Below are 12,221 nucleotides of genomic sequence, written 5' to 3'. Positions count from 1 at the left end.
ATATATATATATATATATATATATATATATATATATATATATCTCAAAACATAGATATATTGAGAGCAAATTGTCATTAAGATGATTCATATTACAAGCAAAAAATCTGCCATATTGCCCTTGAGACTGTAAGTTCAAACAGTTGATACAGTCTCATTTATCTGCTTCATTAATTATAATTTCACTCCTTAAAAATAAAAACAGAGGCATTAAAGTGAAATATGTAAAACTAGTACAATAAAATTTAGCAGTTTTGGGATTCCAAGTGGAAGTTTTAACTGGCAACCAAAGGCAGTATAAATCCTCATACCCATATTTGGAAAAAGAGAAAGAAAAATTGTAACCACGAGAGACACTGGAATCTATACTTCTCCCCACATACACACTCACAGAGGTCATGAGCTGGGATGAAGGTGTTGCAATGATATCATACAGACAAAGCTGACAAAACAATTAAAAATATCAACATTCAGCTGCTTTTGACTTCCTTAGTAGACTATGTCATAAATTCTAGCCCTAAACACAATATCTAAATGATATTCAAATAAACTTTAGAATCTCCTCACATGAAAACAAAACAAAACAAAACAAAAAAAAAAATAGAAGTAAAACTGAACAGCTTGTTAAATTAGGAACCTAGAATATTTTACATTTGGTGGAAGGGATTACCATTTAACTTGCATGAAATTATCTGGTGCCAAAAAAATGTCTCATCAGTCAGTCACTGAAATAAGAGAAAATAGAAGCAAAAGAATATACGATATATAACAAAATAAAAATTACAGAAAACCCATTAACTGGAGTTTTAATTCTTTCTGGATTGACAGAGAACAAAATCAGTGAATTCAAATAACAAAATTTCTTGACTTGAAGAAGAGAATTTAATTGTAAAGCACAAATAATGAGGACAAAATTTTATGAATAGTGCTGCGGTTTCAATGAGAATGTCCCCTTAGGCTCACATGTTTGAATACTTACTCCCCAGCTGGTGGAACTGTTTGGGAAGGATTAAGCCTTGCGGCCTTGTTGGAGGAGGTGTGTCCCTGAGGGAGGACCTTGAGGTTTCAGTAGCCCATGCCTTTTGCAGTTAGCACTCCTTGCTGTGCTTGTGGATCAAGGAGTAACCTTTCAGCTACTGCTTTAATGCTGTGCCTCCTCTTTTGCTCTCCACCATGATAGAAATAAAATCTGACCTCTGGGACTGTGAGCTCTTAGATTAAACATGCCCTTTTATAAGAGGCCTTGGCCTGCCCCTACAGGCATTACAGGTGTGGCCACTGTGTCACATGTGCACCAGTACATGGCTGAGAGGAGAGACTGTGTCTCTGCTCAGTATTCTGACTTATGCACATCTGCATGGTTAGTAACCTAACATACCTTGAGAAAAGCAAGCCTGAGATGACCACCAGTCTGGTGCCGGGAGCCTAGACAGGGTCTATCCTGAGACAGCCACCAGTTCTGCTTGTGCATATGTCTGAGCAAGTTCCCAGGAGGGGAACAAGTTAGAGACTAAAAGAACCCACCTGGGACCATAGGTCCCAGCAGGAGTGTGCCCGAGTTAGACAGCCCTTTCATGGGACTGCTTGGTTGGGCCAAGCAGGGAGCCAAGATGATCACCAGACAGTCACTATCGTGCTCAAGCAGGGAGCTAGCCTGATATGAACACCTGCCCGGCACTGTTCAGGTCTGTGGGATAGACCAGCCCTGAGCTGACTTCTACCTGGTGCCATAATGCATCAGTGAGTCCAACACTCCTAGGACCACTTCTGAGACAACTCCAGATACCGAGACCCCAAGAGCCACTAAAAGAAAAAAGTAACTGGTGAAGAAATGGAGAGAAAAAAGAGAGAGAGAGAAACAGATGGATGTGGTCACAATAAAGAGAGGCAAAACTGGAGACTTGAAACAGCCTGATATGAGTAGCCAGTGATACCACCTCGGAACGTGGTGGGGTCCTGGCCTGGGCTGCCCTAGGGACCACTTTTACAACTGTAGCCCTACAACAGCGGACTACAAAGCTCTTACCACCAAAGGCCAGGCAGCTGGCCCTGGTCTGAGCTGCCTCCCTTTGTCACCTTGATGTCTGAGGGTCATGAAAAACTGGTCCAACCATTTACCTGGGCATGATGGAAGAGCCAACCCTGGGGGAATGAGAGCAGGAGAGCAAGTACTCCCAATGGCAGTACTTGGGAAAGTGGGCCCTGGACCTTGTGGCAGTTGCAGGTGAGACTCCGGAGGATGAAAGAGTGGGAGAGCTGACCCCACCATTCATTTCCCATGTGGTGGTATGGGTGAAAGCAAAATACCCTCCTAGTCATTGCCTCTCAACAGTTTCCTGCTGCCGGCAGGAAACATGGCTGTGGGGTCATGAAAGGAGGAAAGCTGTCCCTGCCCCTTACTTGCTGGACCATTCAGGAGAGCAGGCTATGTACCTCACCTGGGCATAACAATGCAGCTGGCCCTAGATCTGAATGTTGTAGGTGAGTTGATCTCTAGTTTGTGAGTGTGGAAGGATCAGCGTGCCTCTTGTCTGCATTGCAGTGGCATTGGTTGAGGGAGAGATCACTTCCCTCCCTTTGGCTCTCACCACTGGCAGTGGGCTGGAGAGTTGGCCCCAATGGAGTCATGAGTGTAGGAGAGCTATTACTGTCCCTCTCATGCTGCAACACTCCGGGAGAGGAGGTCAGGCACCTCACCTGAGCAGCAACATAAATCTGGCCATGATTATCACAAGCTGATAAGCCAGCCCCGAGGGAATGAGAATAGGGGAGCCTTTGGACTCAGAGGAGCTCAGATAATTCTCAGGCCCAGATCTAGAGCTTTGAATTGGCACACCCCAAAGTCTATTCCATGGATAAACTAATGGGGTGAAGGAAGGTGCCAACCCTAAAAATTCACAACTACAGGATCTTCATGACACAAGGCAACAACAGGCTATCGGAGAGGAGGTCCAGTGAGATTCATAGAGTAGTGAAGCCAGAGGCCTTGTACCAGACCAAGAAATCACTGCAGTAAATATTTGCAAGCAAAGAAGTACATAATGCAGACACACTGTCATACACTACATCTTCCATAATGAGTTTTTTCTTTTTTCTCAGTTGGGGAGGAAGGTTCAATGCTGGAGGGAGGGATTGGGGAGAGAGTGAGATGGGTGGGATCATGGTGCATGACGGGAAATTCACAAAAAACCAAAAAAAAAAAAAAAAGTTTTAGAAAAGAGTTTCCGTGGCCACAGTGTTTTCTTGTAGTAATAGAAAAGTAACTACATCAAATCGTATGAAAAAGTACAAACACAAATTTGTTTAAAGTCATGTAAACCAATAAAACACAGAACTAGAAATTCAAGAATCTGAACGAACTTCAAAGGTTATAAACGTCTTCATAATTTCCATAAGGTGTACCGTATTCGACCTGTAAACATTAACTGCCCAAGAGATAACACGGAGCAGGCAGTAAGGAGCAATGTATATGGTGACTCCAAATGTAATTACCAACAGCGAATTTCTTTTCTGAAACAGTAGGAGTTAGAAGAAATGTTTTAAAGTTAATCAAAACAGTATAAATATCAATACAAAAACATATCATCTGAAAATTTTATGTCTGCCCAAAGTGATCTTTAGACATGAAGTAGAAATGAATAAATCTGGAATGAGTAATGATTAAAATAATGGACAGGTAACAAATTGCCGCTGGAGCAATCACAATTTATCTTTTGACAACTTGTTACCCTTGTTGAAAACCCGAGTGTGGTTGCTAGCACCTATTTGGTGGCTGACAGCCAACTATTGTTCCAGTTTAAGGGTTTCTTATATTTTCATTTGATTTCTGCAGACTTTGCCATACAAGTGCTACACATCTATACACGTAGACAAAAAAAAAAAAACTCATTGAAATTAAATAAATACATATATAGATATAGATATAGATATAGATATAGATATATTTTTAATTCTAGCACTTTGGAGGAAGATGCAAGCAGAGCTCTATGAATTCAAGGCCAGTCTTGTTTGCATACTGAATCCTAAGGTAACTGAGGCTACATAGTAGAAACTTGTCTTAAACAAAGAAGCAAACAACAAACAAACACAAAAACAGGGGGGGAAAAAGAAAGAAAAAGACTTAACTGTGTCTAGTAGTTCATGTCTGTAACGCTAGAATTTGGGAGACTGAAGCAGAAGATAAGAAATACAAAGTTTGCAAAAATCCTGATCTACCCTTGACCCTGTCTCTAAAACCACACACACACACACACACACACACACACACACACACACACACACTCTCACTCAGGCACCTGTGCACACACCCACACACTGCGGACACACACACACAGATGCACCCATATGAATAACTAATTAATAAGAAATTATTCTTTCTTAGGCCTTAGAAGCTTCAGTCAATGATCTATTACCTGGAATGTTAAGGTAAGATTGAACAGAATTGAGAGCATGAGGTGAGGCACGGCATCACATCACACACAAGATAGAGAAGAAGTCGGGAGAGAGGAACTGTGTCTGTGATATTGGTGTTTTTTCTATGTGGTCCAACCAGAAATCATGGTTGATTTTTAAATAAAGCTGTATCCTTATCAGCCTCCTTGCTTTTGTATAGCTATCCTTAAACCCTGTGAATGTTCCAAATTGATACTGAAATGAAGCCCAAATCATTTAATAACTCAGGCTACACAGAAGGGATGAGACCCTCTATGCAGCATGTGCATGTATGTGTGTGTGTGTGTGTGTGTGTGAGTGTGTGTGTGTTTGTATGTGTGTGTGTGTACCTAAGTCACTATGTGTGGCATATATATGTGTGAAGGGCAGAGATCAATATTGGGCGTCAATCTTGAGGCAACTGCCTGACTTGGTTTTGATACAGGATTGCTCAATGGTCTGGGTTGGCTGGCGAGATATCTAGAGCATCATTTACCTATTTCTGCTTTTCCTTTACTGTTGCTACAAGCATGCACTATTAAGTATTGTGAATACTGTGGAGTCCCACACAGGTCCTCATGATTTCTGAAACATTCTCCCTCTAGACTTGCGACACTGACATACAGATTTCTTTTCAATCTATTCCAAATAAAAACAAGTATATATAGACATAATTTTTTTATAAAATGTGGTACATTAGTATCAAATTAGTACCTTTAGATACATGCAGGAAGGGCAAATGTATGACTCCTGATTATAAAAAGAGATTCCTCTCAGTTTTAAATATGTAATATATTTAGAATTAACACTAACATAAATCAAGTAAATATAAATCCATTTTGCTACTTTAAAAATAAAAACGTTTTTACAATACACAGAAACATAAGCACATGATCTTCTGGGTGTACCATTGACTGGGGTCATTTACATGAATCTCTTGAATAGATTCCAGCTAGAAAAAGACCACAGGGGAAAGAAACATAGATCTTTCCAAGTAGTACATAAAAGGGAGAAACGTAAGCTAGTGGCAAGCCTTTATTTCTGAAAAGTAGTTTGATTTCTTATACAAAAAGTTTTTTTAATGTACACAATTATTAATCTAGTAATTTCCAGTTTTAGAAATGTGAGTGTTACTTTGTAAATGGACATGATTTAGAAGAAGAGTAAAAATTCATTCGTAATTTAAGATAAAGTGGTGAAGAGTAGATGGTTTCCTAATTAAATGATGGCAATATGTTGTATCTAGCAGTCCTGTGTCTAGAGAATTAAATACTATCAAATATTAAGTTAAAAAACCTCAATTAAATCAGCACATTTGATTTTATAATTTTACTGCACTCATATTACAAGTCATTTTGTGGTAGAATTATGAGGTTCATTCGTTTTTTGTAGATCCTTTGTGGAAACAATGAATGAATTTTCTACGATTATTATATTAAAATATGATGGATAAATGAAATACTAGTACTCAAGCATTAATATTCAGCAGTGTGGCATGTGAGTTTATTAAGAAGATATGATATGACAGACAGTGTGTAAAGGATTTTCAAATACAGTCATCTATAGGGACAATATTATGTGGTTTGAGTATTCTTGTATATTAATTCCGTGTATATAATTTTGGGAATATATATTGTATAAAATTGTCTGTGATAATTATTTTAATCTTACAAATTATCTTAATGAAAAATATATTACCCCTAAAAGCCAGATTGTTCATTAAATTTTTTCACATGTGATTTCTAGTCTTTGAAAAATAATAATATAAAGATAATACTATTAGACCTCATAGAAATAGAAACTGTAGGTCTGAAAGTCTTTACAATTGCCCAGGCCAGACATCTCTAATTATCACCAGGAAATAAATTAGGATCTTTCTGACATTTTAAGCAAATGTGATTTTGAAATATTTGTGGAAAAACGAAGAGGACTAAAGGGATAGACCAAAGGTCATCCTGTGACATAGAGGGGGCAAAACAAGGATGAGGCTCTGTGTTGTGTGAGAGAAAATTATTGCTTCAGTCTGGCCCCATATGAAGGGAGTAAAGATCAAAAAATACTAGAGAACCTTTGCTCAGCAAACCTCACACTTTCCAGGCTGTGGTGCTTTGACTGAAAATGGGCTCCATAGACTGGTGTGTTTGAATATTCGAAACCTGACTGGGAGAACTGTCTAGCAAACATTAGGAGGTGTGGCTATGTTGGAAAAGGTGTGGCATAAGATGCAGGCTTTAAGAGTGCAGAAGATAGGTCACACCTTTCCCAATGTGGCCACTTTTTCTTGCCCCTCCTTGTATGACAGTTGAGCTCTTAGCTGTTCCGGCCATAATGCCTATGCTCTGCCATCATGAATTATAATCCTCCAGAACCAAAGGCCCAGTTAATGCTTTTTTTTTTTTTTTTTAATAGTTTGCCTTGATCATGGAGTTTTATCACAGCAATAGAAAAGTAATTGAGACAGAAACCAGTTACTCTGGTTTGAAATGTCAAACTGTTGACAAATCCAGTTTCAAATTATTATCATATTGTCTCTGAATATCATTTTCCTCCTTCAAATGAGGGATGTGTTATAGATGCAGAACAATATGAAAATGTGTCAAAGATGCAGTACTCATCAACACAAAAATATTCACATTTTGTCTCCCTGCATCTTCCATTTGTCATTACATGAATCATGTCCTATCTTGCATTTCTGAATCCTACTAACCCACTTAAATTTTGGTACTGGAAACTACTTGTATAAATGAAGAACTCTTTTTGCTGAATTCTGAAAGCCTTTCTTATATACACTGAGTGTATTCATACTATTTTTCTTTGTATTGATATCAGAATGGCATCTATACTCTCTTTGGGTATATGTTAAGAAAAAAATTTAGTTGTACTCAGAATTCTTATCTATCTATCTATCTATCTATCTATCTATCTATCTATCTATCTATTTATTTATTTATTTATATCACAGGTCATTCACTTGTATCCCAACTGAAGCCCGCTCCCTTTTTCCCTCCCAATCCCCCCTCCCTCCCTCATCTCCCATGACCCTCTTCCAAATCCACTGATGGGGAGGTCCTCCTCCCTTTCCATCTGGCCCTAGCTTATCAGGTATCTTCAGGACTGGCTGCAATGTTCTTATCTGTGGCCTAGCAAGGCTGCTCCTCCCTCATGGGGGTAGGGGAAACTCAATGAGCCAGTCATTGAGTTCACGTCAGAAATAATCCTTTTCCCCCCTTATTATGGAACCCACTTGCGTACTGAGCTACCATGGGCTATATCCGAGCAGGGGTTTTAGGTTATATCCATGCATGGTCCTTGGTTGGAGAAATAGTCTCATAGAAGACCCTTGTGCCCTGATATATTTGGTCCTTGTGGGGTTCCTGTCCCTTCTAGGTCATACTAACTCCCCTTTCTTTCATATGATTCCCTGCACTCTGCCGAAGATTTTCTTATGAGTCTCAACATCTGCTTTGATACACTGCTAGGTAGAGTCTTTCTTATTAAAACTTTTAAGCATCAGTACTTGCTAATTCATTAGGATATTGGACAAAGTCAAAGAAAAAAATCTTATAAAATGTCTCATCTGGGATGGAAGTCACAGTTTTATAATGTGTATCCCAGCTTTAGTGATAAAAATCATTAAGGTTTTATTGTGAAAATTAAAATACTGAGTGAATAGTTTATACTTTTATTTTGCATGCTTCATCTCAAATTGCTAACTAATAAAGTCAGTCCTTAAATATTACCTTTCAAATCATAAATATAAATACATTTCAAGTAATCATTCATAAATAGAAACATATGTATATATAATTTAATGAACATTTTCATTGAGAAATTTAATTTAGAGTATAGCATAGTGTTTATTGTATAGTATAAGATATGTGAAGCAAATATAGAGAAAAACAGAGAAATTTTCTATTGTTCACAGCAATAAGCATCTCTTTGCTAATATCTTAAAAACTAACCAAAGACTTTTTGCATATGTCTAGTTTAAGCTTTAAACAAACTTCTACCAAAACCATGCTTCTTCCTCCTGAAGGTGTTATTTGGAATAATGGATTGCTAATGGTAACCACAGAACAAATACCCATCAAAACTAACAAACTACTAATTATAAATATTTCACGTATCAGGAATTACATAAATTATCACATACTATTTTGTTGTCTTCTTTGGAATATTAAAATTTTGATATTAGACAACAATATGAGGCATAGGGACATGAATTAGGATTGATTCTAGTTTGCTTTCTATTGCTGTGATAAAACGCCATCAGCAAAAGCAGCCTGCAGAGAAAAGAGTTTATTTCCTTCACCAAACTGCTTACAGTCCATGATGAAGGGAAGAACTCAAGGCAGAGTCTGGAAAAGAAACTAAAGCAGAGACAATGGGGGGATGCTGGATACTGCATTGCTCTCCTGACCTGCTCAGCTTGCTTTCTTATACAGCCCATGCCCTTCTGCCTATGGTTGACACCATCAACAATGAACTATGCCTTCACACATTAATTTTGAAACTGTCCCACAAACTTGCTGACAAGCCAGTTAATAAAATGGGGTCATTTTATTAATTCTCCTCAAATAAAACTAGCCTTTTTTAAATGGACAAAACCTAGCTGACCCAGGGTTTGGTTCTCTCTATATATCTATATCTTGGCTACAATGGTGAAATCTTTAACTATGAGCAAAACATAGTACTTTGTGTTTAAATACACATCCATCATTGCTCAAATACTAGATATTCACTTTTAACAGAACTGTTGAGATGATCAGACATGTCCAATACAATACACAAGCTGAAATATGTGGCTGTCATTAGGTAAATAACAACAATCTCAAAAACTGCAGAATATCTTAGTAAATTTAACATTGCTGTGATAAAGTACTCACTACATGAAGATAAGCAAGGTAAGAGGTAAACTGTTTCTTTTAGCTTAAGGTTTCAGAGGTGTACATTGTAGCATTATCTCTAGGATGGCAGCAGGTCAGCAAAGCATGGCACAGGAACAGGGAAAGTAAACTGACTAGTTATATTGCAGCTATGCAATCAAAATCTTGATTGTCTTCCCTCAGAGACATTAATTCAATGAGTCTCTACTTCCTGTTCTCCTACCCACCTTCCCACAGTGATACCAGCTGGGAAACAAGTGTTCAACATACAGGTCGTGGTGTACATTTATTTATTTATTTTTTAACTTTTATTAATTGCACTTTATTCGCTTTGTATCTCCTCATAAGCCCCTCCCTCCTCCCTTCCTAATCCCACCTGCCCTCCCTCTTGCCCCTCCCCCTAAGTCCACTGATTGGGGGAGTCCTCCTCTCCTTCTTTCTGATCTTAGTCTATCAGATCTCATCAGGAGTGGCTGCATTGTTGTCTTCTGTGGCCTGGTAAGGCTGCCCCCCCACCCAGGGGGAGGTGATCAAAGAGCAGGCCAATCAGTTTATGTCAGAAACAGTCCTTCTTCCCATTACTATGGAACCCAGCTGGACACTGAACTGCCATAGGCTACATCTGTGCAGGGGTTCTAGGTTATCTCCATGCATGGTACTTGGTTGGAGTATGAGTCTCTAGAAGGACCTCTGTGTTCAAATTTTCTGGTTCTGTTGCTCTCCTTGTGGAACTAGAAGTTTGTAACACTTCAACAGGTACATGCTACAATCAACTCTTGACTTAGCTCTTCTTTTTCAAGTTTTACAGAAAATAAGCAACTGGATGTCTCAGGACTAAGAAAGAGTCCAGACAACTTGTTGGAAAGAACAAATATATTCAGACAGACTTTTCACAGTGAGAACATTCACTAATAAATATAATAGTAATAATAACAAGAAACTGCTAATGAAAGTAGAAAGAAAAGCTGTAGAATATGAAACAGTGAAAGATAATGACAAACAATAGATTCATTCAGTACTGAAACAAAAATGCAAATATGTAACGCGTCTTAAATAAAAGTTTTGTAATTTATGAAATAACTACTCTTTTTTGCTTAGACTAAAAAATATTTAAATACAACAAGAACTATTTATGTATTGTAAAAGCTATTTTGTTTTTTAAAAAAAACACAACAAAAAATAGAACACATTAGCCATGAAGATCTTAAAAACACTCTCCTTTAAGACAGAAGAATCAAGTAGATAACTATCTCTCTGAGATAAATTAAGCTTGGTGCTCTCTCGGCAGTAGAATAAATTTGATGCCATCCAAAGCTCAATATTTAGTGATTTTCATTCTTCCAGTGCACAAAATTGGCTTAATTCAGAGATCTCTCCTATTGAAAATCTGGTATTTTGTGTAATTAAAAGAAATCCTTCAAAACTGAAAGCATTTTAAATAAGCCATCCAGCTTTAAGATTGCACCAAACACAGCAGCTTCAGCTGAAATAACTCTTACAAGAGAAGATAAAATAATGGTTCCATTTTCCTGTCTTTTAAAACCAGTGGTAATGGCCCGTAATTATAGAGTACCTCTCTTCCATGGAGCTTAATGTGTTTTGCCGACATTGCCTCATTAATCCTTCCGTGTTCCTTTTAAGGTAGGAATCATGGTCCTCATTATACAGATGGAGAACCTGAGGCACAGAGAAGTTAATTGGTTTGCCCAAGGTCACACAGCAAGTAAGTGACAAGGCTGTGACTTCTGACTCATGGTCTAATACCTTGCACACCAGGCCATTCTGCGTTTTCCCATTGGGAAGAAAGAATACATTCATTTTTATCAAAGTTCAACTCCAGACTGCAAAATTCCTTGAGGCAAAGTTACATACCGCAGTTTCACACCACGGAGTTGGCACACTGTCAGTTCACACAGAGGAGATCTTGTTCTGAGCTGCAAGGTAACTAATAAAAATGGGGAAGAAAAGATTCAAAAAAAAAAAAGTTGTCTTTGATTCTTTCATCCTTGCAGCTCACAACACACACTTTCTCCAACAACCAACCAAGAACATAAAATCTTGCAAATGCCAGATATCAAATTGTAACGATCGTAAATATTTTGCAAAAACCTTCTAAAGGTGATAAAACAAAAGCCTTAACTAGGTTGTGATAAACATGTTTTACAAACATGCATCATTTGTTTATGTGTGTGTGTTATATTGATTCATCTACAACACACAGCCTCTTCTATCTGGTCTCTGGAAAACATTCATAAATAAGCATGCTCATCCAAGCTGGATAAATAACCAAGACATTTAAAAGTTATCACTTCACAACAACAGCGAAGCTCTACGTGCAGTCACTGTCTAATTGGCAAGATAAATCATTGAGTGTGTAAAATTTGAAGGCAGATACACCAGACATTAAAATAATCTGATTACTTGATATCCCAATTTTCTAGCTAGGTGAGCAGCACAGAATGTCATGCCTTTGGTGGATAAAGACGCACTAACAATATTCAACAAACATTTTATACCTTTTTAGTTCAAAATTAAGGGGAATTCAGAGAAGGACTGAAGTGTAGCTTTTTTCATTCCAAGATGATTATCATTAATGTTATTTTTCTCTCAAGTATAATCCAGAAGTATAGAGAGAAATTGTAAATGGCATGAATGCTCTATAGATGGGGCAATATTTCAGAAAAACTTAAGCACAGCAAAACTCTTCTCCAGGAAATGGCATCAACGTTTAGTTAGAGAATGATGTCTTGATGGGAGTTCAAATGCAATTGCACTGAGCTAAACCATGAAACCAGTCTAGAAAATAGTGAAGAGTCATTGCCCTGGAATGTTTATGTTTATGATATAGAAGTCTAAGTTTCTTGCCATTTGGATGTGAAGAATCTCTATAAAAACACCATACATT

At 37.8% G+C, this 12,221-nt stretch overlaps 1 non-coding gene across 1 annotated transcript; it reads left to right on the top strand.

Annotated features, from left to right (window-relative positions):
- Positions 1-1,246: 1,246 nt before the first annotated feature.
- On the top strand, positions 1,247-1,376 carry LOC129679072 (small nucleolar RNA SNORA17). The gene has a single exon (XR_008720498.1). It is a non-coding gene; the product is annotated as a small nucleolar RNA SNORA17 (small nucleolar RNA).
- Positions 1,377-12,221: the final 10,845 nt, after the last annotated feature.

The sequence above is a fragment of the Psammomys obesus genome, unplaced genomic scaffold (assembly GCF_907164565.1).
Source record: "Psammomys obesus unplaced genomic scaffold, mPsaObe1.curated_primary_1811, whole genome shotgun sequence".
NCBI classification, from domain to species: Eukaryota; Metazoa; Chordata; class Mammalia; order Rodentia; family Muridae; genus Psammomys; species Psammomys obesus.
This window is presented reverse-complemented; position numbering and strand designations above follow the sequence as displayed.